Source organism: Micropterus salmoides, unplaced genomic scaffold (assembly GCF_014851395.1).
Source record: "Micropterus salmoides isolate LMB-PRFRI ecotype aquatic unplaced genomic scaffold, ASM1485139v1 Ms_hic_scaffold_5, whole genome shotgun sequence".
Classification (NCBI taxonomy): domain Eukaryota; kingdom Metazoa; phylum Chordata; class Actinopteri; order Centrarchiformes; family Centrarchidae; genus Micropterus; species Micropterus salmoides.
In genome coordinates this window covers 26,091,061-26,113,514 of record NW_024044237.1, presented here as the reverse complement: position 1 = coordinate 26,113,514, position 22,454 = coordinate 26,091,061, and the positions used below count along the sequence as shown (strand labels likewise).

At 38.4% G+C, this 22,454-nt stretch overlaps 1 long non-coding RNA gene across 1 annotated transcript; it reads left to right on the top strand.

Annotated features, from left to right (window-relative positions):
* The first annotated feature begins 346 nt into the window (after nt 1–346).
* LOC119889039 lies at nt 347–2,195 on the top strand. Its single transcript, XR_005441986.1, has 2 exons — nt 347–1,248; nt 1,358–2,195. It is a non-coding gene; the product is annotated as an uncharacterized LOC119889039 (long non-coding RNA).
* Nucleotides 2,196–22,454: the final 20,259 nt, after the last annotated feature.

Sequence of the window (22,454 nt, the reverse complement as noted above, 5' to 3'; positions counted from 1 at the left end):
ACAATGAAATACAGCTTTACTTGGGACTTACCACAGCCTGACAATAAGCTGTAAAAGCGATTCTATGAATTAACGTTACAATGCTAATGTTAGCTGCCGATCAAGTTAAGCTAATGTGTGATTTGCCATATTGCCAAAGCAGATGTGAAATAAAAGCAAAAATATCTATCAATAAATAGAGATCCCAAGCAGATCGTATACCTACAACTGTATATGGGGCACAATGTAGTTTGTCCGAGTGGCAAGCTTTAATAATACCAGCTGCTGTAAAACACTTTGACCCGTCCTTTAAACACTTGACAGAGCACAGTCGCTAATTAGAGGATACAACAATGCACACCTGTTTCTGCTATAAGCAAACGAGCAGTCTGCAACTCCACCACTAACACAAAGAAACACGTTATGGACATCTAATTGTGTTCATCTAACAGAGTGCAGAGCTGGGCTCAAATGAAGGATTTAACCTGATACAGGCTCTTTTTAAAAGACAAGGAAGCAGCTCATTCACATACACGGTAGATGAAATATGCTCTGTATATTGTTATAAATTAACCTGGCAAAATTAAATTAAACTAACAACAGCAGAAAGAGAGGATTTACCCGATCATTTTTCTTTCCCACTCAAACATTTCTGCAGTTTGTCGTATTTTAGTTTTTTTTCCTCTCTCCTTCAAAGCAGCTGCTTCCTCCTATCATTAATTGTGTCTCTTGTGTCCTACCGAGCCGTCTTTCTCTTGATCTCAGTGTTTGTGTGTGTTATTTGCCTAATGCTTCTTTGAATTATAGATGGTTCCTCTGGATTTCAATCTTTTAAATATTAAAAGTTAATTTACAGGGAACACTAATGCATTAAACATCCACAACTATTCATTTCCTCACTTAAAAAAAGAAGAGCGAGGAGTACCGGCAAAGATCTTTAACTAGAGTGAAGTGTACATACAAAAGAAAGACTATTATCTTAAGATTGATGTGCAGCAGCTGTTTCATCACTGAAAATATCACAGCATTACGACAGCATCCTGGTAGACTGAGCACAGCATGGAAACATAAAATAAGCATCCAGCTTTATCTGTGATTGTAGATTTCAGTTCAGATATGCAGCTGTTTAGAAGACACTGCAACAGCCTGTTAGCGCTATTTCATCTTTAATAAGAAAGAAGAAGAGTGAAACGGTGCCACAACAGAAGATAAAAGACTAAGAAGAAAATGGGCCTCATCGCAGCAGGAGGCACAAGAAGGTTTCTTAAGGTGTGTTAGAAAATGTCATGAAGTGGTTCTCAAAAGTTTTTAATACATAACAGTTTGTATTTGAAGAATTCTCTGCAGTACTAATCTGTAACATTTGTTCACTTTGTAGAACAGAAGATGATTCAACCTGCAGCCAGTGGGTGGAAGCTTTTACAATATTGTTCCATGGAGACGCCCAGTGGTCGCTTGGTTTTTCTAAAGAAAAAATTGTTAGATGAACAGGAAACGAGGCATGTTGCGTCTTTGGCAGGACGCATGTGGGGAAAAAATCCTGGACAAACTGATCTCAGAGACACCAAAGCAGCAACAGCAACATACAACACAATGGTCTCAATGATAACCAATTGAAAAGGCACAATCTGTGATCAAAAGACAAACATACATGGTCCCCACACCACTAAAAGCAAAACAAAGGATTTTAACCTGCTATGACTGCCCTGACACTTCTGTTGACGTAAAGCTCACAGGCTAATGTTTAACACATGTACTGTATTTACCATTTCAACCCTCTTAGTTTAGCGTGTTAGCATGCAAACATTTGCTAATTAACACTAAACACAATGTACAACTGAGACTTACCCATTTTGCAGGCATTACTTTAATTTGTTATTAATTATTCATAGTCAAGTGAGTTTCACAATATCACAAATCAGCTCAAGGTTTACAATCTGTACAGCATACAACACCCTCTGTCGATTCGGATAAGGAAAAACTCCCCCTAAATAGCACCTTCACAGGGAAAAAAGTAAAAAAAATCTGATTAGGTTTAAAATCAACATGATGGAATTTAGTTTCAGACAGTTTCACCAGTTTGTAATTTTGAATAATTTATAATTATACTGGATTTCTTCTGGCATGTAAAATGACAAATGAAATATTGTATTTATTTAACATACACTTTTAGATCAAATTAAATTTGACTATACTGCTATATTTTCCATACTTCATAGGATGTGTGTCCTTTCAGGTCATCTCTTGTTCTACACAGGAAATTAGTTACGTTAGACTGATGACACATTACCAGTGTGTCATGCATTGTAAAACACAGTCGATGACAGTAAGTCTGCAGTATGTTCCACCCATTCAAACTGTATAGGACATAGATATTTATTGTGTTTTTTTAGTTATCTCCTAATCTAAGATTTAGAAAAGCAGTTTAGACGTTGTATCTACATTACGTACTGGGATAATTCTGAACAGAGGGTCTGGTTTGCTGGAGCTCAAAAAAAAGAAAGAAAAAAGCCCAACATCCTGATAGATGATATCCTCAGTCTGTGTGTTATATGACTGTAAACAACTCCCTCTTGAAATGATTTGCCCTCTTTTTATTCCCTAGAACCACACTGTCAGATGCAAGGTACAAAAAATAGTAGCGTTGCTCAAAGGTGACTTTTTTTTTAAGTTATGATTAAATAGTTTAAGAGCACAAAAGCCAAGATCAATGCGCGCTTTCACCAGTTTTCAGAGGGATGTGTGAGGTTATATTACTGTTGTCAAGGTCAGCGTTTTCAATGGACGACAAAGTGCATTATGCACACCTCCATTTGGCTCTCTCCCATGAGATCTGTGAAAATAAAATTACCCAACATCTCCGATTGTGGCATTCATCAAAAAGCACTTGTGCAGCAGGCATTTATTCAAGTATTTACTCTCAGAAATGTCATTTCCGAAAGGTCAAAAAGGGATTTTTTTTCGTCTCTGTAGATGTGCTTTGGTGTCTCTTTTCTCTCAGTGATGATGAGAACACAAACTTTGCTGTGACAGAGTTCAATTTTTCAGCATTCGGACGGGCATTTTCTCTCTGTGGTGCAAAGGTTGCGTTTGCCTCGGTTTAGCTTATCATTCATGTAGAGTTGTTTTAGATAAAGGCATAAATCTCACAGCAGCACAGTGGCAAAAAACAAAATGGGAAGGTCACAAGTAAAGTCTTTTAATGTTTAATACACCCCTGCCATTTCCGTCTGTTAAGATACTTTTGACAGTTTTAAAAAGACAAGACTCTAACAAACAAACATTCCCAATTCAAAAATTCATTTCATTTTTCATTTTAAATATTTATTTTTATATAAATTATTATTATTTGTTTTTTATTATTTTAAGCTCAAGGTCACTTTCACTCCCAGCAGAAGACTTACCTGATGTATCTTCAGTCTGTGATTGTCTTTCTGATGTTCTGTTTTCTGCATAACAAACAGGTCAACTGATTTATAGCAACTATCTATTCCATTTCCACAAACTACAAACCAAACCAACACAGTGTAATCCGGCTTAATTGAGCTTTTGTTCATCTGTTTGGTAGGTGGACATCCTTCCCGCAGGCGTCTTTGGTGCCCATGTGGCAGTGAAAGATCACATTTTATTCTTCCACATCTAAGAAAAGACACATTGGACCGACATCAAATATTCTCCAGCCTCCCCGTTTTTCACCATGGTGATAATGTGGTTAAACGTGGTCTCTGTGGTGCCCTTGCTTATATAAGAGCCGTTTCAGATGTAAAGGCCAAAACTCACCAAATCATTTATGCATTCCACTCCATTTGTTATTGTGAACAAAGGTAGAGTACCAAAGGGAAATGGAGGTGATGCAATTTCAAAAGAGTAAATGTTGGCAGGAATCATGTTCCCTGGTTGGCTAAGGAGTTCGTTCCAAACATTACATGATTTTTAGCCTGGTCTCACATTTAACAAGATAATGTGTTTTTTTATTCTAGAGTTACATACTGATTAACTGATTATCAAAAAAGTTGGTGATTAATTTGATAGTTCACAACTAATCGATTAATCATTGCAGCTCTAACAATAAACTACTTCAACTGTGAAAATGTTAATTATGAATTTGCCTAAAATACTGTCTGACATAAGGTCTGAATTCGCTTCAGAGCACACAACTGCATGGCTTGTGTTCAAATCCACATCAAGAAATCCTCTGGTCAATCAGAGACTCACATGTCTCTCTTTACTTTGAATTGTCTAATAAATGCAGAAATGCCCCTAAAATAACCAAAGAAGAAGTCAATGGGAAGAAAGTCCCTATTTAAGGGCAGGAAATTCATGAAAAGGATTTGTTTTCCAGAATACTAAAAAGGAGCTCAAAGTAATTATTTTTTCTTTAGTCAAACATCCTCAGGTATCTAAGACAGCCATACTATTTCTTTAAACCCACAGGTTCTTCATTTTCTAAGATTATGGTCCTCAGTTAGCTCTAAAATAGTTTCTCAGTTCTTTTTTTAAGCTTTTTTGATTTCTGTAGCCTGGAGTGCTCAACAAGGCCTTGTAGGGTTATTATTTCAGCCGCCGCTAACACCGACCTGGAAAGTAACAATACAACCAAAATTCACATCATCGCCCTTTTTTTCTCCTTTCCATCTCCCAGACTTGCCAACTGTCAGTCTTTCATTGTCCACCTCTTGCTATAATAAAAAATACGAGGCATTTAATTATCTCAAGTTGAATCATCAGAGTATTTAAAGTGTGCATTGTAATTATACTGCAGACTTTTTTTTTTTATAAATGTCATTTGCCAAAGATCCAATTGCCATTTTCTGGTGGGTGTATGTGAAATAGCTCCCCCTTATTTTAGCCATGCATTGTGCTGTTGCAGCTATTGAATGTCTCCCCAAAGGAGCAGATTCATCCGTTTGAGGTTGAATGGAAGCATTGCTATTAGACTACTGCAGGTATTTATGTGCATGACACAAAAGTTCACCTTCAACACACAAAGAATAGGTTGAAAAGACGCACTCACATCCTCTGGCTGCTTTCTTTAAAGGTTAGACTTAGATATAAAATGACGTGTGTGTGGATTAGTTATTACTGAAATAATGTGAAAATGTATTTGTTATAATTTTCCCAGGTTTGAAATTACTTTGTATAATACATTTGTGTTATATTCTTTGACTAAATATTAGTTTAAATGAAAACATGCTAAACTGAGAAATTAGTAGAAAACTTTTGCAAATGTGCGTAAAGATATAATCCTTAAGATTTTCATGAAATCATAACTTTTTTCAAAACTATTTACGGCAGTCATTTTCTTGTTCAGGTGTTTACATTCTGTTTTTAAATCTCTATATAGTAACTCCTATTCGTTGTGGAGTCTGCCATTCCTGCGCTGGATTCAAATTGCTTTCTGATGCACAGGGGATTCACAGGAAAGGACAGAAGTATATAATCCATAATTATAAACATGTTATAACATAACTGTTCACTGTTTACAGTTCTCTCCCCTACAGTCATATCCAAGCTGTTTTAGGTTGCTGCTAATGTAAACAACATTTTGTACTGCTGCGTCTCCTAAAAGAAAACATTTGTTGCGAAGCACTCACAGGAAACACAATTTTTCACAGAGGTTAGTGCCAACCACAACTCCTGATTAAAGATGCATCAGCAAAACAAGACATCAGTTTTGAATAGTAATAGGGTACAGTTATTTTTGTCTGAATTTATTAAAACAGCGTACATTTGTTTGGCTGCACTCCAATGATACAAGAGTTACTCTTCTGTTGTATTTCTGAAAAAGTAGCAGCTCAATGAGTGTTTTCCATTTAATTAAACCTCTCTTGTTATTACAGTAACTACAGGTGTCACCAAATCAACCAGGACAGAAATCTTAAGGATTATAATGAATGGACAGTTACTATTATGTGCCTGTTGTTGGGTATTAAAGTACTACAAAATGTAGTATCACTAAAAACATTGGCATCCAGCTTTTACTGGAGTTTTACTGTACAAGCAGCAATAAAAAGACAGAAATAGAAAGAAATTCCCTTTCAGTGGCCTCCTGTAAGGTTGTGATGGATAAAAATCTGCTATAGTTTTGGTTAAATGCTAGAAAATTATCAAATTTAATGTTGGATATTGTTTAATAAGTCTGCTTTGCACTTTGGGAAATCCAAGCTGAATGTGAATGCTGTGCCAAGATGAATATATTATCTCGATAGGCTGTCCGACAGTACTGCAGAACTCAATTCCAATCTATGAAATGCTCACATGCTTAATTGGAGAAATTGAGAAGGAGGGGGAAATGTTTATAGATAAAACTGCTCATTTGCAAGAAGAGAGTGATTCTAGAAAATTGTGTATTTCTAGTTGAGGAACACCTTTACATTTTATATCTATTTATCAGAGAAATAAAATGTTTGTCAAAAATTGTCAAAAACAAGTTCTTGTCACACAAGTCAGTACTCATGGAGCATTGTACCAAAAAAAAGACACCACAGAGTTGACATACTGCTGATCCATATGAGCCTGCATTGGTCCATTTAACTCATACAGTACAAAATGCTGATCCAGTAAGAAACACTGTCAAGTGATTTTTAAGAAAAAGGCACATTTGAGGACTTTGCAAATACAGACTTCAATCACACTTGGTATCATTTCCTAATTGACAGTATAGCAGAAGTAAGGCTGTAGAGGATGGGAAGACTGGAGTTCCAAAGCTTGCGTGTTTCAAAATATTGCTTTCTTTAACATCTACGCATGGCAACCATTTTGGGAAATAACCTTTTTTCTCTTTCTTGCTGACAAACAGATGAGAAGATTGATACCATTCTCATGTCTGTACGGTAAATACGAAGCTACAGCCAGCAGCAAGAAGCTAACATTGCTTAGCGCAAAGACTCGAAACGGAGGGAAACAGCTAGCCTTGCTCTGTCCAAAGGTAACAAAATATGCCTAGCAGCAACTCTAAAACTCGCTAATTAACACATTATATGTTGTTTGTTTAACCTGTACAAAAACTAAATTGTTTAAGCAGCATTTTGCCGTTTTACATGGTTATTTGCATTTCTTAGTTAGGACCAGTTGCCAGACAACCAGTGGAGAATCGCTGGCAATAGCGTCATTCTGAGAATTTAGACATAAGAATGATATCAATCTTTTCATCTCAACTCTTTGCAAGAAAGTGAACATAAGCTCATTTCCCTAAATGTCAATCATGTCCTTTAATTGTTCAGTGTGTAATATTTAGGACTATCTTCAACAGAAATGCAATATTTTATACATGACTATGTTTTCAGTGGTGAATAAAGACCTTACATAATGAACTGTTATGTTTTTATTATCTTAGAATGAGCCCAAATGGACAAACGGCTTGTTTCGTCTCTACGTTGAATACATATGACGAAGAAGAAGAACAAGTAATGTTAGTACTTGTACTAGTAGCACACTGGTTTATTAGAAGTAAGAAAAGAAGAGAAATTTGGACAAATGAAGGCCCATACATATTATTTAGCACAAGAGCCAATAGACCGTGTCAGCCAACGTAGCACGCTTGGAAAGGGAGGGTGAGCGGTGTATTCATGTGTTGTCAGAATAATCAGAATCTTGTTTTCCTCCTTAAATCTTTATTGCAAAAACAGAAATAAAGTGTAAATGGGATATAAAGAAGTATACAGAACTTGCAAAATAATGTATTGCATTTTTTGCAAACATGTAGGCTAATTTGTAATATGGTTAAAATGGTTAGTTTGCTGTCCATGTAGAGTAAACTAGATGTCTGCGTGTTGTTTATATGCTCTGATAATGCTAATCCAACACATCTTTGTAGTAGCGTCTATGTTGACTCCACATTTCGACTTGAGAGCAGATGAACACACACTGAAGTCGGAAGAATATCTTCACAACCCGGGAAATGAAACCATCCGAGGAGCATGTTAACGCACCGTGAGACACTGGTTGCAATTCGCAACCCTCATTAGACTAGACGCCACTAAAACTTAGACACTGGACATTCAAGGTTAGGGAAAGACTGTGGTTACAGTAAATTAAAAGGTAATTGTTACTTGCACAGGGGCGGCGCGGTGGTGCAGTGGTTAGCATTGTCACCTCACAGCAAGAAGGTCGTGGGTCCTTTCTGTGTGGAGTTTGCATGTTCTCCCCCATGTCCGCGTGGGTTCTCTCCGGGTGCTCCGGCTTCCTCCCACCATCCAAAGACATGCAGGCTAGGTTAATTGGTGTCTCTAAATTGTCCTTAGGTGTGAGTGTGAGCATGAGTGGTTGTCTGTCTATGTGTGGCCCTGCTATGGACTGGCGACCTGTCCAGGGTGTACCCCGCCTTTCGCCCAATGTCAGCTGGGATTGGCTCCAGCCTCCCGCGACCCTGTACGCAGGATAAGCGGTTGACGATGGATGGATGTTACTTGCACGTCTGTGATGGGATGCCAGACACGCTACATGCCCATCCACCATCCCAACCTCTACACCTTTATTTTCCACCTCTCTACATTGAGTGACCAATATGAACCTAATTTGTAGGATACTGGAATGGGAGGTTACATCCTCTCTCAGACCTGCAATACTTGTTGCCTTTCCTTTTCTTTTTTTTTTTTTTTTTTTTTACTGTAACCACAATCTCAAAATCCCAATTCCTGAGTGTTTTAGTTGCCTTACCTTAACATACCTCACTCATTCTATTTGCCACAACCATGACTTTCCTTTTACCACACCATAGTTGCTAAATGCAGATATTTTAGAAAGAGATTTTAAAAAGCACTCTCATTGAACCTAATCTACATAAAAAACACTTGAGTCTGTGGTTAAAAGTGGCTTCAGTTTAATAAAAGAAAACAAGAATCAATCAAGAAAGAAAAGTTGTTGATGTGAGGAGTGACACACAGTGAAAGTCCCAAAAACTTTTCAGGACCATGAATTCAGTTCAGTCAAATGACTCCAGAGCGTTAGACTAGATTGTGTAGAATCCTGAAGGAGTCGAAAACACTGTACGTATGACATGCATTAATATAACAAATAAACAGCCATCTAGTATCATAACCAGTCTGATGAAGATCTACTGTTGAATGCATAATACCGAAGACCGACTACACGGCAGATACAATTCTGACTGTGGGAACCTTGTACAGAATCCTTAATGATGGCAGTGCAAATTTACCAACCTGGATGACTCATGCATCAGACTGCTCTCTTATTTAAGGAAGATGGAAATGATGGTGGAGGTATATTTGGCAGCCAGGGCCTTTCCTCACTTTAGTGCGTCAGCTTAGCAATACATATGGCTTTATTGTTGTTGAAAAGCCTTTATTAATCCCTTAATTATCATGAACAACATGAATAAGAGACTGGTAACATCATATGATGTACTTAATATTAGGATTAAGATGCTTTAAGCATTGTGAAGCACTCTGGTATTTGTCTCCAGTTTTTGCTTGTCTCCAATTATTTATTTCATCCAGAGAATGTCAGTCTTACATGGAACAGATATCTAGAATTGTTTGTCCAGCAGACCAGTTGGGGGACAACAGCTGTACAAGAGCAAACAGGACGCAGACTGTATGCAAAAGCAGGTTTAGTGCATGAAATTGAACACTTTGCAGCCACTACATTAGATTTTCACAAGATGCATTGGCAATCAACGTCTAACAGTGGAAACACCCCAGCAATATCAATCTTCATTTGCACAAGATGCGTCCCCTACGTTCTCAATTGTGCCCCGACTGGACCTGTTTGATGGAGTGCATATTGTGTTAGCAACAACTAGGCAGGTGGATTTGTTTCTCACCTTCCCCACTTAATGGCATGTGAAGTAAGCTGATTCAATTCCCAGTGCCCACACCTAGCCGAGCACACCACAGAAGGACAGTGCTAAAAGATTTATTGGACAAGACTGTGTATGTGAAAGTTTGCCGGTGGCTTGATGTAAAACATTTAAGTCAAACTGGCAGAAAGTATACAAGGTGAAAGAAGAAAATTGTGCTACAGTGTTTTTGGTTAAACAGAAGCTGTTTGTGAAAGACAAAAACATTATGTGACACCTCAGGTCATGTAAATAATACAACAAAATCAACAGTGCAACTTAATAACACTAACTCTCTGACAGTCTGAGAACTGACTACCTTGAACGTGTTCTACTTTGTGTTTTCACAGCTAACAACTGAATGAGAAAACTGTGAACTCACAAATGTCATGGCTCATTCTCAGTCAGAAGTATTACTCAGCATGTTGCAGTTACCGGTCGTCTGATGATGTTATCATTTACCAGCCTATTTATCGCAAAACATGCATTACTTCTGGTTGTCTCTGCAAATAAAGGGAAGTTCTTCAAAATAATATGCAGTGGTACTGATCTGAAAAAATCCACCTATGATACAGTTTGCTCCAGTGACTAATAATGGTCCTTAAGAGGCATTTAAAAGTCATTTATAGCCTCCCCTCCATACAAATCAGGAGAGTCAGAGAAATTACAGCATCGTCTGAAATGTGCTCAGTGATGATTAACAGTCCTCCTGATTCAAGGCGATGTCTGTGCCACTGTGTTGAACTCTCGGTTGCCATGTCTCATTATCCCCACTCTGCTAATGGAAGGAGGAGACAAATAATTCATCTGCCCTGATGGTGACATGGAGCATAACAGGTCTCCTCGGGGGGAGACTGAACAGCTTGTCAGTCAGAGGATGGAGGATGAGAAAACAAGATACTCCAACCGACAATAAAACACAGGTTTAGTTCAAACTGCTATTTACAGTGTGTCGTATTCAGATTCACACTAATCAATATACATCTAATCTGCATTTCTCAACTCCCCGTTTATTTCATTGTTCAAAAGTGTTGCTGGGTGGCTGTGTGACAAAATGCATTTACAGTAAAAACTGTTATGCCTTCCATGTGTGAATATCATAAACTGCAATAAAGCATTTAAAAAGTTGCCTTTTAATTAAAAAAAAGAAAATAGCACTTTGAAGGTTATCTTAAAGCTCCCCTTGTTAGGTGTAAATTGCTAACAGCCTATTAAGGCTGTTTGTTGTGTTTGAGTCTTATTTGAATTCTGTGTATCTGCAAATTGCAGTAATTCTAATGCTTTGTGGGCTTCAGAAAAAAACAGCTGTTACCTGGGCAGCAGCTAATGGTGAAACAAATAAATAATAAACTGGATGTAGATGCAGCAGCTGTCAAATTGGCTGAGGTACAAGTACGCACAGAGAGAGGGGGAAGTAATTGGAGAAAAAACTAAACATTTTCTGGTTCCAGCTCACTCACAGATCCCTGGCTAAACTATATATTTTCAGATAAACGATTAAGCAAATGTAAACTTCTGTTTTTGTATATTAAACTTGTTTGAATGTTATACATAGTGAATTATGAGGCAGTTGTCATATTTTGATCCGCCTCCAGCTCTTGACAAAACTCTGACAAGTAGACACTTGGTACACACATGGTAAACAGATTTCTGTTTGTAACTGCAATTGCGGCATTATACTGTAATATTACCCTGTATCGTACTAGGCACAGGAAAGACAACAACTTAGAATTTACAGATTATGCATTTATAAAGGGCATGGGGAGAAAAGATGAACACTTTTCATGTTACCACACGAGGCAGATGAATGATTTTTGCTTCCCCTGTCACATTAGCTGCCGCTGGCTGATAAAACGTAATCAGTATTACTTGCTTGTCTTTCACCCTCCACAGCATCAATCCCTCTTTTTCACCTCATTTAATCAACCACATCACAATTATTGGACTCTCTAAAGCTACTTTAGAGACTCAGCTGCCATGACATTTTGCAATAGTTAGGCTATGTAGAGATATAGCCTAACTATTGCAATCAACAATGCGATGGGTAAAACTAGACTAGTCATGCACGTGAGATCAAAGACAAGACTCCTAGACAAGAACTAGCCTAACTAATATGCACTCGCCACCAATTGGACAGAGGGTCTGCTACAGGGGGTCTGCATATGATTACTGACAGTGTTGAATGGGAGTTACATAACGCTACGTTAGATTGGCCTTAGTCTTAATCTGGTAAAATGACGGACAGACTTCAGATTTTTCAGTCATTGTTAAAAATAATTCAGTCAATTATGTAGAATATTTGGTTAATGCAAACCCTGTACAAACATTTTACAGAGGAAGAGCTGGACTGGAGATAAAAAATAATAAACTAGACTTAAATCTAGCCTGTATAGACTCTGTTGGAGCAACTGAAGCAAGTATAGTTTTATGGGTGCTATCTGGAAAACTGCAGCTAAGGATCAGTACAAGAATGACACAAATATTCTACTACTATTCTACAGATTCACATAACTATTTTTACCTCACAGTTTTAAGGTCTGAAGTCTCAAAAACTGAGCTACTGTCAAATGTCACCACAGAAAACATTGAGAGAAATGCTGCCGCCTCCAGCTCTTCAAAATCCTTAATGCACGAAGGTCAAGAAGAGACTTCAAACTGTAAATTAAACTAAAGAAAAGGGTTTCCTAAATAGGATCATAAATCAGTGTCAGTTGACAGTTCAGTTTGTTTTACTGTAGTAAGCTAATTATTTCAGAGCACTGCAGCCAGGTGAAACTACCATATGCACAGATTTGTTACAGTAATCTGTAGATTATGTAGTACAAAATTTACCAAAGACAAATCACAAGAGGACTACTGAGAAAAAATGCCATTTGTCTGATGAAGACTTTGAGATGTGGCTGAAAGCTCCAGAAAAAGCTGGTAAATGGACCATAAATTAAGATTATTTTGATTTAAAAAAGAATGTTTGGACAAATCTGAGCAGTTAAAGTTATATAAAGGCAACCTTATGGCCAAGCTTAAACTGGCAGGTTTACCTGCATGTGCCTGTACAGCTTTGAATCAGGTGTAATTTATCATTGGCCGGTTTTCTGTTGAGCGTGTTACCCATACTTAAAAAAACACACAGTAGCGATACACAAAAGAGCAACTCAGTCACAGTGGTAAAAACAAACACAATTAATCAGCCGTGTAATCAGCCGTGAACAGCAAATAGTTAGCTATGATTCTCCCTAGTTGACCTTTTAGGAGAGATGACTTGTTGATGCAGCACAATGCAACCAAGTCAAGCATCAAACCTCAGTGAACAAGAGATTTTTCTATTTCTGCTTCTATAGGAGCTCTGTGTGAAAATGGCAGTGACTTGATGGAAGAAGTACGCACACGCTCCATCACTAAAGTGCTTTTCTCCCCAGACTGAACGTTTCCACCACTGAATGAGCTCATTTATTTTCACAGGCTGAAAGACAATTGCTTCCTGAGCTCAGTGTCGGCTTGGTTCTTCTACTGTGTGTGTGAGAGCGTGTTTGTGTGTGAGAGAGGGCAGTATTATGTTTTTACACTTCAAAAAGGTATTTTTCTGTATATGAATGTGTATGGGCATGTGTACATAAAAATGGTAACATTAAATTATTGAACATACGCTGGTGGCTTCTAAATTGCTATGTCTCTGCTGACAATAGCACCAAAAAAAACCATGGAAGTTTCATTTGTGTACATCCCATTTGCCTTGTTTATACCAAGAACTGCACAGTGAAATTCATTTGGGAAATCGTTGGTGCTTAAAGCTTGGCGATGACTACTTGCGCTCTCATCACTGTGTAAACTTACCAGACAGTAAAAGGTAACAGTTAATTTAAGGGATGATATTTGTATTTTTTTGCCTCTTATCTCCTTTGGAGCAGTTAATACTCTGGCAGGGCAGGGTTGTATACTAGGATTGGATGATACAACACAGCTAATATATTAGCTACCATTTTGGATTCTCTCTAAAGTCTGCACCGTCAACATGGTTTGGAATTGGTCAAAGCTGCAAATTTGGGTGTCAAATGCTACCATAGTCATAGTCAGTGTTTAAGTACATTGTCACAGTCTCGTCATCGTCTCGTTTTAGTCGAGGGGGAAAAAAAGGTCGTTGACAAATCTATTTTGTTTAGTTTCGTCTGACGAAAGTCACACTAGTTTCAATAATAACAATGTAACAAATGACAATGTGAAAGGGAGAAAGCTCTTAGCAATGAATCTTTTTTCAGTGCCTTTTTCCTCAACAAAATCTTAAAAGACAAATTAAGCGCTAATTAGTTTGTGATTCAAATTAATTACATCAAACATTTACATTATAATATTGAGATAATTATAATAATCATTATTGTTTTATTGCCCAGCCCTAGATGAACCTACAGAGAATTATCACCTGAAGCTTTATAGTGAGTTCCAGCTCATTGTTTTAGTTGTCCGACCCCCAACTTGACTGTTTTTGTTCACTTTCACCACTCTCATGGTATCATATTTGGCCTTACTGAGCTCTCAAAAACAAGGGAAAAAAGCATTAAAATGAGGGAAATATTACTTAAAATAAGCAGAATTATCTGCCAACAGAACAAGAATATTTCACTTGCTACTTAAGGCCAAAATAAAACTTGAAAAAAGTGAAATTCTCTAACATAAAGGCCGCCTGGTAAGAAGAAATATCATGTCAGACTTCAATTAAGATAATTAATCTTAGATTTTAGTTTTTGCAGTGTAGCAGGCAGCTGTTTCCAGTGAAAAAGCTCTAAAAACCCACTGTACGCTACCTGCTCAGCACCAAACAGCAGACAGATACAGATAGCAACTAGCTGAGGAACACAGAGGAGCATTTAGCAGCTAAAGAGTCATATAATTCCCTCGGGAGTGTGCAGAGACCCAAGACAGACCTTAAGGAGAATGGGTATTGCCAGGTCAACAGATGACTCCAAATGATTGATAATTCAGTTACTCTGTAACTGCTGCACATATAAATAAGCAACTATTCACTAACACGTTAGCCATATCAACTTAAAGGTACATGTTAATATGGAATAAGTCTCTGCTGTGTTTACAACATGTTTTTTTCTTCCCCCAAGTGGCCAAAAAATCAGTTATTGCAGGATAATTTCAACATTTGAGCATATTTCTCTAGCAGAAGTTTTAATCTCAGAATTACACTGGAGCCAAGTTGTCAAAGCCTGAAATCCAAATTGGAGAGGCTTTCTATAACAAACAGGAAATTATCAGCACTTGAAATATGTGTCTCCATTCACATAACTCCTTAACCCATTTAGACTTGCATGTGCCTTTTTTTAAAGAAGTATCATGTGTTTCTACGTGAGTGGTACTCTATCTAGGGCACAGCATGAGGCCTTTTAAGTCTCACCTCACCTGGATTATCAGGAGAGCCTCACCACACATTGCTGTGCAACATTTAAAAAAATAAAAAATAAAATGTGAGTGAAATTGTGAAGCATGCACCTGGTTATTTGGATTTGGGATGGATGTTTGGAATAAACGGAGGAATTTAAAACCCGGAGGATAAAAAGACGAGGTTTGTCATGTCCTGCCTGTGGCGCTGCTGTGTGTACTTCCAGCTTTCATGCTAATTAAACTGCATGTAATTCTCATGATAATAATGGTTGAGAGGCGTTTAAAGAATACAAGTACTATCTCTCTCCCCTGGGTTATAGAAGAGATCTTCAGAAAATATTAAAGGTTGAAGATGTCTGTCGTTATCGAAACACACGTCTGCAGGAAGAGATAAGAATATGTTATACGTGAGGCGGCGTGTAGGAGGAAGCCGGTGTGAGACAATGTGTAAGAAAACAAATTCCTGTGTTTATATTGCTGATGACGTTTGGCAGAATTCAATATCTGCATCTCCAACTGAAAGTACAGCTGTGCATATTCATTCATTTACAGTTGTAGCATATTTACTACAGTTGAATCTAATTATTTTACAATGCCTCACGTGTTGTGCAATTTTTCAAAACATTTACTCAGCTTTGCAACATTACCTTGGCTGTTATCGTGACATGCTAGCTCACTCCTGTTCACAACTTGGAGTGATGTCACTTGCTCAAACCGTGGACGTCCTTATACATGTCTTCATTCAAAAAGAAGGATAAATGTTTAACTCATTTAATTAATGATGTCCTTACTTTACATTACTTTGGCTTTGCAACGTATTAGTTTATTATTTTGTGGTGGATGTGTACGCAGGTAATGCAGATTTCACAAAGGTTTTCAGTGACTGGTGAAGATGTGTTGATAAAGACACACTGGGTGCGGTTTCTGGTTTCTGTCTCTCCCTCATTTCCTGACTCTGTCCACTATCCGATCCAATAAAAGGCACAAATGGAAACCTGCAAGATTTACCTTAATCAGCATGATTTTGACCATATTTGCATTGAAACTGAGAGAATGAAAAGGACATCAAGTGGTTGTGTGAATTATGTCCTCGTAAGAAATCTGAGCTCCTTACTATCATGAAAGACAAAAAGCCAAGTAAAGCTGCTGAAATATTTTAATTTTATTTAATATTTAAAGCTTTCGGAAACTAAGTCTGTTACAGGTTTTATTATTCACAATCCCTGAAAAGGTCTCCACACAACACAGAGTGTGACAATAAATTGTGCATTACATGTAAAAGACAGCGTAAATCCATCGTGATCATCTTTCCATTTAATTCTTTACATCAGTTTCAATCAAGCTCTTTTCATCTCTAAGCGTTCCAGTGATGAATATGTGTTATGAACAGGACAATAATCATGAGGCACATCTGTGCGGTGACTTCTAAAAACCCATATGGGAATGTGATTAACTACACACGACAGAAACAGTCTGTATCATCTGAATCACAGACTGTGTGTTAACATTCAGGGTGTGTTTGTCCACCCTGTGAGTGACCCCAATGGAAATAATGACCACAGACTTGTTTTTGATTTGCAGTGGTTGCCACCCTTCTCTAAACTCAGAGTTGAAATACTGCCCGTGGGTGCAGTTTTAATAAACAACTGTGGCCTTACACACTTTATACTCCTATGTTGTGTCATAGTTTCCGTACTCCTGTGACTTTACTTGCTGTATTTTGGCCGTGCACTGTAACTTCTCACCACTGAGCTGAATGATTGTTTAACATATAGTAAGGAAGGCTTTTAATATTACGGATGTAGAAGGTAAAACAAAATGTATCAGGCTATGTTTTTTTCATTGGTTACCAATTTGTGTGTAAATCTGCAAGTCAGATGTATTTAATTTGATCAAATGACGAAGTTGGTGGTTCAATTCAAGGGATGTTCACCAGCATTGTTTTAAATGCTGGTGAACATCAATTAATTACAATCTGTGGATTGTGCAACTTCGCACTTGCCAATATGTTAGCATCGACTCCAGCTTTGTTGAACTATGACACACAAATTCACACCACTGACCAATAGCAAGCCATCTCGACGGTGCTGATCTCTGAGGAAACGGAGAGGTCATAATGGAGGAAGCTTTGGCTGCTTATTGGCTGTGTTGCCTGTGATCTATTTTTATTTAACCCTCCTGTGTCTGAGTATAAACTGGCCCACAGGAGACTAATGGTTTGCAGACAGTTCATTCTCTAATAGGTAGGTAGGTTTATTGTCACAATATAACAAGTTATAATGCAGTGTCAATCACTGCTCGTGCACACGGTGCACAGCCCCCCTCCTTGCACGTGCTCTTACTCAGTCAAGCTCAAGCTTCAAAAGTTTTGCAAACACAATGGCTGAGAAACAACCACCAGCTAAGAAAGAACTGCCCATTCCTCCTTCGCAAACATCAGTGTATAGTACTCCACATGGAGCTTTGGGTTCATTATGTTTGATGCCATGGCGCTTGTATCGACGTGTGGCAAAGTGGCGTGATGACACAGTTGGGAATACATTTTGAGAAGAGCCAGTGGTGTACTAGCCTTTCATCTCACTGTCTCTGAAGCCTGGGGCACAGCGAGAGGCACCGGCGTGTTGGCAAGGACTCGACCGAGCCCTACAAGGGATGAGGTTTCACAGGGCAACTGGCTTCTTATTGTGGGTTTTGGTGGGCGGAGCTTTGCAGAGTCATACAAGCGGAGGAGAGACAAGTGGAATAATGTGAAGACAGTCATCATCAAGTGGAGAAAATATGGCACAACTGTGACTTTACCAAGAACTGGATGTCCCTCCAAAATTGATGAGAAAACTGGTCAGGGAGGCTTCCAAGAGGCCTACAGCAACATCAAAGGAACTGCAGAAATTTCTGGCAAGTACTGGCTGTGTGGTACATGTGACAACTATCTCCCGTAAACATCAAGTCCCCCAAAAGCATGTGGGAAAATGTGTTATGGTCTGATGAAACAAAGGCAGAACTTTTTGGCCATAATTCCAAAAGCAACACTGCACATCACCCAAGGAACAGCATTCCCACAGTGAAGCATGGTGGTGGCAACATCATGCTTTGGGGCTGTTTTTCTTTAGCTGGAACCGGGGCCTTAGTCAGGGTGGAGGGAATTACGAACAGTTCCAAATACCAGGCAATTTTGGCACAAAACCTTCAGGCGTTGGTTAGAAAGCTGAAGATGAAGAGGAAGTTCACCTTTCAGCATGACAACGACCCAAAGCACACATCCAAATCCACAAAAGCATGGCTTCACCAGAAGAAGATTAATGTTTTGGAATGGCCCAGCCAGAGCCCAGACCTGAATCCAATTGAACATCTGTGGGGTGATCTGAAGAGGGCTGTGGAGTATTATTGGCGGAGCTTTGCAGAGTCATACAAGCAGAGGAGAGACAAGTGGAAGGTTTTGGATTGTTACCAACTTCAGCTTTAATTCGTTTCAGTTTTGGATGATACAATTCTTCAACAATTACCTTATAAAAGAGTATATTCATAAAAAGTTGTGCTACAATATGAAACCACCGGTATTCTCCTTAAATGTCTACATGAGCCAAGTGTTAAGGTTTGTATATAAGGAATATCCTTGTTTCTCGCTTGTGATATACAACTGGACAGCAGGCAAGACTCTGCACAGGTGATGAACTGAATTTTCCTTATTCAGTTTCAATCTATATGAGAGCAGAACAGATGATACATTTTCACACAAAATCTTCTGATTGATAAACACTGCATGACACACATCCAACTTCATGTGGCTGCAAACTCATTTAGAAAAGAAACAGTAGTGAGCGAAAAATTCCAGCTGGAGTTGATATTTACTTTGCTGGGCTGTCTTTGGTGCATCCGTGACTTTGCAAATAAACCAAACACATTTTGCTCCAAAGATAAAAAATAGACAGAGCAGTTCTGAAGCTTTGAATATAGAGTGGATAGAAAAAGTCTACACACCCCTGTTAAAATGCCAGTTCTTATGATGTACAATAATGAGACAAAGATAAATCATGTCAGAACTTTTTCCACCTTTAATGTGACCTATAATGTGAACAATTCAATAAAAAAACAAACTGAAATCTTCGAGGGGGAAAAATGAAAAACAAAAATCTTACAATAACCTGGTTGCATAAGTGTGCTCACCCTCTTATAACTGGGGATGTGGCTGTGTTCAGAATTAACCAATCACATTCAAACTCAGGTTAACTAGAAGTCATTACACACCTGCCATCATTTAAAGTGACTCTGATTAATCACAAATAAAGTTCAGCGGTTCTAGTAGGATTTTCCTGATATTTTCTTAGTTGCATCTCTGAGCAAAAGCCATGGTCCGCAGAGATCTTTCAAAGCATCAGAGAGATCTCAGTGTTGAAAGACATAAGTCAGGAGACGGGTACAAAAGAATTTCCAAAGCATTAGATATACCATGGAACACAGTGAAGACAGTCATCATCAAGTGGAGAAAATATGGCACAACTGTGACTTTACCAAGAACTGGATGTCCCTCCAAAATTGATGAGAAAACTGGTCAGGGAGGCTTCCAAGAGGCCTACAGCAACATCAAAGGAACTGCAGAAATTTCTGGCAAGTACTGGCTGTGTGGTACATGTGACAACTATCTCCCGTAAACATCAAGTCCCCCAAAAGCATGTGGGAAAATGTGTTATGGTCTGATGAAACAAAGGCAGAACTTTTTGGCCATAATTCCAAAAGCAACACTGCACATCACCCAAGGAACAGCATTCCCACAGTGAAGCATGGTGGTGGCAGCATCATGCTTTGGGGCTGTTTTTCTTTAGCTGGAACCGGGGCCTTAGTCAGGGTGGAGGGAATTATGAACAGTTCCAAATACCAGGCAATTTTGGCACAAAACCTTCAGGCGTTGGTTAGAAAGCTGAAGATGAAGTTCACCTTTCAGCATGACAACGACCCAAAGCACACATCCAAATCCACAAAAGCATGGCTTCACCAGAAGAAGATTAATTTTTTTGGAATGGCCCAGCCAGAGCCCAGACCTGAATCCAATTGAACATCTGTGGGGTGATCTGAAGAGGGCTGTGCACAGGCGATGTCCTCGCAATCTGACAGATTTGGAGCGCTTTTGCAAAGAAGAGTGGGCAAATATTGCCACGTCAAGATGTGCCATGCTAATAGACTCCTACCCAATATGTGCTGTAATAAAACTTCAACAAAGTATTAGTCTAAGGGTGTGCACACTTATGCAACCAGGTTATTTGAGGGTTTTTATTTTTAAAAAGTTTTATTGGAAAAAGTTCTGACATGATTTATCTTTGTCTCATTATTTTACATTATAAGAACCTAGAATCTTAACAGGGGTGTGTAGACTTTTTCTATCCACTTTATATTTTCTTTATATGCTTGGAAACTTTGCCCATGATTTGTCCTCAATCTTAAATTCACAACACTAAAACTCATCTGTGTTTTCTCTTTATTTGTATTTAAAAGGAACTGTCAGATCTTGCTCTGCCATCGTGACCTCTGGCACCTGCAGGTTTCTGGTGTTCCTGATGAGAAACTTGCCCCCATTCGATTCCAACCCACCTCTGCAACCTGCTTCAGTACTTAGTGCCAGAACTACAAAACTGCTAGAAGCCCCAGCCAGTGAACTATAGTTATTGATTGTTTGGGGACCACTGCAGGCCTGAGGTGGGTAATTGTATGATGGGCTCCTATGCCTGCAGGGACAGACAGAGGCCAGGAGAGAAATGGTCACATTGTGGCCTTAATGAACACCAGCAGGATGCTTCACAACTTTGATAGCACAGAGCAGGGCAGTGGTAGGCCTGCTCGCTTTGATAAGGGATTTAAAGATTCTATCCTGAATGTTTATTGGACCAAATAAAGTAAGACATGGGTTTATATTTCAGCACGCTGTCAGACTTCAAACTTGGGTCACTGCCTTCTGGAAGAGAAATTAGATTTGATTTGTGATCAGCTGAGGATTTTGTTGCTTGAGGCTGGAAGTATACTCCAACATAATTGAATTTGGCATCTTCTGAAAAGCTGTCAAGCTGCTGTCAAATAACTGCACTGCGAGCATATGAGAGTATTCTCACTGTGACTGGAGTTTAGTTTATTTACTGATGTCCATGCCAAAATGGAATACTATTACTATAATATACAATATACATCTCAATATACACATTTTGTCTAAAATAACACAATGTACATTCTCACATAGTGCATACATGATGATCTTGTAGAGTATGAGGCACTGCTGTAGCTTAAACTACCCAATAGTGTGTAAAGTAGTTCAAATTAGCTCAACCTTAAACCTCTGCAATAGTAAATGAAACATACACATTACTGCAGCAGTAATATTAATCCAGAAACATCATATATAATAGTAAAACACTGACAGGGACCATTTTACTGGACAATGACTACTATCAGTAAATGTTGTTGCAATAGTTGCATACATTTACCTTAGTAGGGTTTAGAATGCAGACTTTTTACTTGTAGTGAAGTATTTCCAGAACAAGGTTTGTTTTATAACTTTTGCTTAAGTAATGGACTTGAATACTTCTTCCACCTCTTGTTAGCACACCCACAGCCTAACTGCCTCTGTGTGTTAGCCTTCAGGGCTTATGGGTAACCTGTGTTTGACGGAGACTAGCAGATTGGCTGTGAAAGCGAGTCTCCCATGGGATGTAAGGGATAGTTACATTACTTCAGTCAGCCATAATTTGTGTAGATAAGCTCAGGTAGTATAATAGTTAATGAAAGGATGTGTGTTGTCCTTGCTACAACAGAAAATAAATGAAGTCCCGGTTTTTGTAACATTACTACGGCATCTTCTACTCTTTACTGTCACTAAAGTCAATTAAAACAGCCTAAAACCAAAAAGGTATATAAGAGATGTTTTTGAGATGAAAGCCCTGGTAGAGGCTCTTTGGATTTTTTTCCGCCATAGCAAAACTCTGGTGTGACAAGTAGAAGACGCTGTAGTAATGTTACATAAACAGGGACTTTTTATTTATTTTCTGTGCTAGGAAACACAGCTTAAACTAACTATGATACAACAACCTCAGCTTATCTAAAGTAACGTAACTAAATTACCCCCAGCAGAGACCAGCAGAAAACTGAAAATTCAAATATGACGATATAGTCATCTGCTATATCACACATTCATTTTAATAATATAAAACAGTATTTCCTTATGCAAATACATCAAGTATAGTCGGTATTTAAAGTTATTATAATAACAGTTTAAATACTAATGAATCAAGCGGACAATCTGCCAGAGACTTCT